A 6,572-nucleotide genomic window follows, 5' to 3' on the forward strand; every position below is an offset into this window, starting at 1 on the left:
TTTACTAGCACGTCCTCTACTTGTCCATAAGCCAGTTTTTTTGAGTTGTCTGCCATCTCTAATGAGATTCTGGCAGCTTATACCTCAAAGATCCCAAGTTTCTCCATTACAGAGAGTGGCATAAGGTTAATGCCTGACCCTAGGTCACACAGAGCCTTCTCAAAGGTCATGGTGCCTATGGTACATGGTATTAAGAATTTACCAGGATCCTGTTTCTTTTGAGGTAATTTCTGCCTATCCAATGCATTCAGTTCATTGGTGAGCAAGGGAGGTTAATCTTCCCAAGTCTCATTACCAAATAATTTGGCATTCAGCTTCATGATTGCACCAACGTACTTAGCAACTTTCTCTTCAGTAATGTCTTCATCCTCTTCAGAGGAAAAATACTCATCAGAGCTCATGAAGGGCAGAAGCAGGTTGAATGGAACCTCTATGGTCTCTGTATGAGCCTCAGATTCCTTCAGGTCCTCATTGAGGAACCCTCTAGTGTTCAGAGGACGTCCCATGAGGTCTACCTCATTGGGATTCACGTCCCCCTCCTCCCTTGTAGGTTCGGCCATGATGGTCAAATCAATGGCCTTGCACTCTCTCTTTGGATTTTCTTCTGTATTGCTTGGGAGAGTACTAGGAGGAGTTTCAGTGACTCTTTTACTCAGCTGGCCCACTTGTGCCTCCAAATTTCTAATGGAGGACCTTGTTTCATTCATGAAACTTAGAGTGGCCTTAGATAGATCAGAGACTATATTTGCTAAGCTAGATGAATTCTGCTCAGAATTCTCTGTCTGTTGGTGAGTGGATGATGGAAAAGGCTTGCTATTGCTAAACCTGTTTCTTCCACCATTATTAAAGCCTTGTTGAGGCTTTTGTTGATCCTTCCATGAGAAATTTGGATGATTTCTCCATGAGGTATTGTAGGTGTTTCCATAGGGTTCACCCATGTAATTCACCTCTGCTATTGCAGGGTTCTCAGGATCATAAGCTTCTTCTTCAGAAGATGCTTCTTCAGTACTGTTGGATGCAGCTTGCAATCCATTCAGACTCTGACAAATCATATTGACTTACTGAGTCAATATTTTGTTCTGAGCCAATATGGCATTCAGAGTATCAATTTCAAGAACTCCCTTCCTCTAAGGCGTCCCATTACTCACAGGATTCCTTTCAGAAGTGTACATGAACTGGTTATTTACAACCATGTCAATGAGTTCCTGAGCTTCTGCAGGCGTTTTCTTTAGGTGAATGGATCCACCTGCAGAATGGTCCAATGACATCTTTAATAATTCAGACAGACCATCATAGAATATATCCAGGATGGTCCATTCTAAAAGCATGTTAGAAGGACACTTTTTGGTCAGTTTCTTGTATCTCTCCCAAGCTTCATAGAGGGATTCACCTTCTTTCTGTTTGAGGGTTTAAACATCCACTCTAAGCTTGCTAAGCTTTTGAGGAGGAAAGAACTTGGCTAAGAAAGCCGTGACCAGCTTATCACAAGAGTTCAGGCTATCTTTAGATTGAGAGTCCAACCATATTCTAGCTCTGTCTCTTACAGCAAACGGGAAAAGCATAAGCCTGTAGACCTCAGGATCAAACCCATTGGTCTTAACAGTATCACAGATTTGCAAGAATTCAGTTAAGAACTGAAAAGGATCTTCTGATGGAAGTCCATGAAACTTGCAATTCTGTTGCATCAGAGAAACTAATTGAGGCTTTAGCTCAAAATTGTTTGCTCCAATGGCAGGGATTGAGATGCTTCTTCCATGTAAGTTGGAATTTGGTGCAGTAAAGTCACCAAGCATCTTCCTTGCATTGTTGTTGGGTTCGGCCATGTCTCCTTCTTTTTCAAAAATTTCAGTAAAGTCCTCTTCAGAGCGTTGTGTTTTAGCTTCCCTTAGCTTCCTCTGCAGAGTCCTTTCAAGTTCAGGATCAACTTCAACAAGAATGTTCTTATCCTTGTTCCTACTCATATGAAAAAGAAAAGAACAGAAAAGAAAAGATGGAATTCTCTATGTCACAGTATAGAGATTCCTTATGTGAGTATAAGAAGAGAAGAATAGAAGAAGGAAAAGATAAGAATTCGAACACAGAGGAGAAGAGTGGGTTCAAATTTTTTAGTAGAAGAGAAGTGTTAGTAGATAAATAAATAATTAGAAGGAGATGAGAGATGGAATAATTAGAAAATAAAATAAAATAAAAATATTTTTGTTTTTAATTTAAAATTAAAGTTAAAATTCGAAATTTATGAAGAGAAATAAAATTAAATTAAAATTTAAATCAATTAGTTAATTAAAAAGGAATTTTGAAAAAGAAGTTAGTGATTTTCGAAAATTAGAGAGAGAGAATTAGTTCGGTGGATTTGAAAAAGATAAGAATCAAACAAGATAAGATTAATTGACAAAAAGATTTGAAAATCAATTTTGAAAAGATAAGAAGTTAGATAAGAAGTTAGAAAAGATTTTGAAATTGTTTTTGAAAAAGATATGATTGAAATTTATTTTGAAAAAGATTTGAAAAAGAAATTTAAAAAGATTTGATTTTGAAAATTAAAGTTGATTACTTCACTAACAAGAAACAAAAAGATATGATTTTAAAAATTAAAGATTGAACCTTTCTTAATAGGCAAGTAACAACTTGAAATTTTTGAATCAAAATATTAAATGTTAGTAATAAATTCGAAAATATGAAGTAAAAATAAGAAAAAGGTTTTGAAAATTAATTTTAAAAATTTTTGAAAATATAAAAAATTGAAAAAGATTTGATTTTTAAAAAAGATTTGAAAAGGTATAACTTTTAAATTGAAATTTTGACTTGATTAGCAAGAAACAACTAAATTTTGAAACTTTTTGACTAAATCAAACCAAAATTTCGAAACTTATGAGAAGAAAAAGAGAAAGATCTTTTTTTTATTTTTAAATTTTTAATGATGAAAGAGAAAAACACAAAGTTGACACAAAACATTGAAATTATGAATCAAAACAACTAATGCATGCAAAAACACTTTGAATGTCAAGATAAACACCAAGAACACTTTGAAGATAAAGATGAACATCAAGACTTATTTTTGAAAATTTTTAAGAAAAGAAAAACATGCAAGACACCAAACTTTAGACACTAACAAATTGAAAATGCATATGAAAAACAAGAAAAGACACAAAACAAGAAAAATTAAAGATCAAACATAGAAAATCATCAAGAACAACTTGAAGATCACGAAGAACACATGCGTGAATTTTCAAAAATTTTAAGAAAAATTAAAAAGATGCAATTGACACCAAACTTACAAATTGACACTAGACTCAAACAAGAAACAAAAAATTTTTGGTTTTTATGATTTTATAAGAATTTTTTGGTTTTTTCAAAAATTATTTTGGGAAAAACGAAAAAGAAGAAATTTTTTTTATTAATTTCAAAAATAAGAAATAAAAAAGCTTAAAAATAAAATAAAATTACCTAATCTGAGCAACAAGATGAACCGTCAGTTGTCCAACCTCGAACAATCCCCGGCAACGGCGCCAAAAACTTGGTGCACGAAATTGTGATCGTTCTTTCCTTGGTAACGGCGCTAAATACTTAATACGCACATTCTTAATCTTAGTTCTTCTTCACAATCTCGCACAACTAACCAGCAAGTGCACTGGGTCGTCCAAGTAATAAACCTTACGTGAGTAATGGTCGATCCCACGGAGATTGTTGGCTTGAAGCAAGCTATGGTCACCTTGTAAATCTCAGTCAGGCAGATTTAAATGGTTATAGAGTTTTAATAATTAAAATATAAATAAAACATATGATAGGATAGAGATACTTATGTAATTCATTGGTGAGAATTTCAGATAAGCGTATGGAGATGCTTAGTTCCTTCTGAATCTCTACTTTCCTACTGCCTTCATCCAATCCTTCATACTCCTTTCCATGGAAAGCTGTATGTTGCGCATCACCGTTGTCAATGGCTACATCCCGTCTTCTCAGTGAAAATGGTCCAAAATGTGCTGTCATCGCACGGCTAATCATCTGTCGGTTCTCGATCATACTGGAATAGGATTCAGTAATCCTTTTGCGTCTGTCACTACGCCCAGCACTCGCGAGTTTGAAGCTCGTCACAGCCATCCCTTCCCAGATCCTACTCAGAATACCATAGACAAGGTTTATACTTTCCGGATCTCAAGAATGGCCACCAATAATTCTAGCCTATACCACAAAGACTCTGATCGTAGATCAGGAGGCTAAGAGATATGCATTCAAGCTTGTTTGCATGTAGAACGGAAGTGTTTGTCAGGCACGTGTTCATAAGTGAGAATGATGACGAGCGTAACATAATCATCACATTCATCATGTTCTTGTGTGCGAATGAATATCTTAGAGAAGAAATAGGCTTGAATTGAATAGAAAAACAACAGTACTTTGCATTAATTCATGAGGAACAGCAGAGCTCCACACCTTAATCTATGGTGTGTAGAAACTCTACCATTGAAAATACATAAGAACAAGGTCCAGGCATGGCCGAATGGCCAGCACCCTAAACGTGATCAAGAGATCAAAAGTGATACAAGGATAATCTCAAAAGTGACAAAGATCCCTAACACAATATTAAAAAGTTCTATTTATACTAAACTAGTTACTAGGGTTACAGAAATAAGTAAATGATGCAGAAATCCACTTCCTGGCCCACTTGGTGTGTGCTTGGGCTGAGCGTTGAAGCTTTCACGTGTAGAGGTCTTCCTTGGAGTTGAACGCCGGTTTGTAGCTTGTTTCTGGCGTTTAACTCTGTTTTGCAACTTGTTTCTGGCGTTTAACGCCAGAATAGGGCAGAATGCTGGCGTTAAATGCCAGTTTGCATCGTCTACTAGGGCAAAGCATGGACTATTTGATATTACAGGAAAGCACTGGCTGTCTACTTTCCAACGCAATTAAGAGCGCACCATTTGGACTCATGTAGCTCCAGAAAATCCACTTTGAGTGTAGGGAGGTCAGAATCCAACAGCATCTGCTGTCCTTCTTCAGCCTCTGAATCTGATTTTTGCTCAAGTCCCTTAATTTCAGCCAGAAAATACCTGAAATCACAGAAAAACACACAAACTCATAGTAAAGTCCAGAAATGTGATTTTTATTTAAAAACTAATAAAAATATATTAAAAACTCACTAAATCATACTAAAAACTATGTAAAAACAATGCTAAAAAGCGTATAAATTATCCGCTCATCACACGTCAAGCCAAGCTAATGAGCTAGGCGTGGCACGCCACTCACACGCCGCGTACACGCCACTCGTATGCTTCAATTTAATGGTTTTTCTCTTTTGTTTTCAATCGTAATTTTCTTTTCCTTTTGTAATTTTTCATTTTCTAGAATAGGAGTAGTATAAATACACCTTGAAGAGTACTAAAAAGGGGTTGGTTGTTAGCTTGGGACTTTTACTTTTACACTTACTTTACTTCATCTTCTTCCATCTCTTGTACTTTTCTCTATGCTATGAGTAGCTAAACTCCCTCTCATTGGGGGAGGGAGCTCTGTTGTACTTGATGGATTAATTGATAGTGAATTTCTTCTTCTCTTCATCTTTCTTTGATTTGCTAGAAGGAATTTCGTTCTTCATGCTTAGTGTTCAATCATCTTGGAAAAGAGATTGAATGTAAAATGGGTTTCATGGGAGCCTTCGAAAAGGAAACATGAAATCATGCTTGAAACCCCTTCTCGCATTGAGTATATCTGAGTTTTGGGATTGGATATTATGACATAAAATCTACCCAATTACTTAGATTTATGAGGACGTGCAGTAAAATCAGGGACCAAGCCTATCTCTCTTCATGAGCAATTAGACCAAGGAATTGGCTGATTACCAAGATTTGAGAGATTGAATCACCAAGGAGTTGGGGTTCAATTAATCATGATTGCCAAGAGGCCAATGAGTTTCATGAGAGAAGATGAGATGATCTGAATTTAGTCCAAAGAGAGCAACATCTCTCAACTTCAATGAATCTTCCCTATCCTTATCTTCCCTATTCTTTATAGCTTTCTTTAATTTTTGCTATTAACCTATTCCCCATTTATAATTCAGTCATTTATATTTCTGCAATTTACTTTCATGTTCTTTACATTTCTACACTTTATTGCTTTCCTTTATTGTTAAGTCAATTATAATTCTGCTCTTTAGAATTCTGCACTCAACAATTCTTCTTGATTAGCTTGAATAAATCACCCAGTAACTAAAGTTGTTCAATCAATCAATCTCTATGGGATTCAACCTCACTCATTCTGAGTAATTAATTGATGATAATTTGGTATACTTGCCAAGAGGGGTTCATTATAGTGATGTAGTGAATTTCCAATCATCACTTGCTCAAACCGACAATCTCCGTGGGATCGACCCTCACTCACCTGAGGTATTACTTGGACTACCCAGTATACTTGCCGATCGATCTGTACAAAATGTGTGGAGTCAGTTTCGTGAAATTGGACGACCTCCCCACACTTAAAATGTAGCACCGTCCTCAGTACTCAAGATCATGTGGAGTGGAAGTTGTTGTCACTGCGTCACCTCCACCGTCAGCTGGTGGGTCAAGTGATAGAGTGGCTGCAATAAC

The 6,572-nt window shown here is 36.1% G+C and overlaps 1 non-coding gene across 1 annotated transcript; it reads left to right on the forward strand.

The window, feature by feature from the left end:
* The first annotated feature begins 1,322 nt into the window (after positions 1 to 1,322).
* On the forward strand, positions 1,323 to 1,430 carry LOC112760397 (small nucleolar RNA R71). The gene has a single exon (XR_003180839.1). It is a non-coding gene; the product is annotated as a small nucleolar RNA R71 (small nucleolar RNA).
* Positions 1,431 to 6,572: the final 5,142 nt, after the last annotated feature.

This window comes from Arachis hypogaea, chromosome 16 (genome assembly GCF_003086295.3).
Source record: "Arachis hypogaea cultivar Tifrunner chromosome 16, arahy.Tifrunner.gnm2.J5K5, whole genome shotgun sequence".
NCBI lineage: Eukaryota > Viridiplantae > Streptophyta > Magnoliopsida > Fabales > Fabaceae > Arachis > Arachis hypogaea.